The following is a 224-nucleotide window of genomic DNA, read 5'->3' as shown; positions in this document are numbered from 1 at the left end:
CTCCTATGGGGACAGCCGAAAAACACTTCTAGGTTCTAGATAGCACCTAGAATATCGTCACAAGCTGCAGACCTAAGGACAGTTTACAGATCAGTTTACTGACGTGACCTTCACTTCGTAATATTATACCAGACCGTGGCTTCACGTCACTATCTAATTAAATCTGTAATCTGGGAGTTAACCAGTGGAGGTTGCTGAGGGGAGGACAGCTCATAATAATGACT

The sequence above is a fragment of the Oncorhynchus gorbuscha genome, linkage group LG06 (assembly GCF_021184085.1).
Source record: "Oncorhynchus gorbuscha isolate QuinsamMale2020 ecotype Even-year linkage group LG06, OgorEven_v1.0, whole genome shotgun sequence".
Classification (NCBI taxonomy): domain Eukaryota; kingdom Metazoa; phylum Chordata; class Actinopteri; order Salmoniformes; family Salmonidae; genus Oncorhynchus; species Oncorhynchus gorbuscha.
This window is presented reverse-complemented; position numbering follows the sequence as displayed.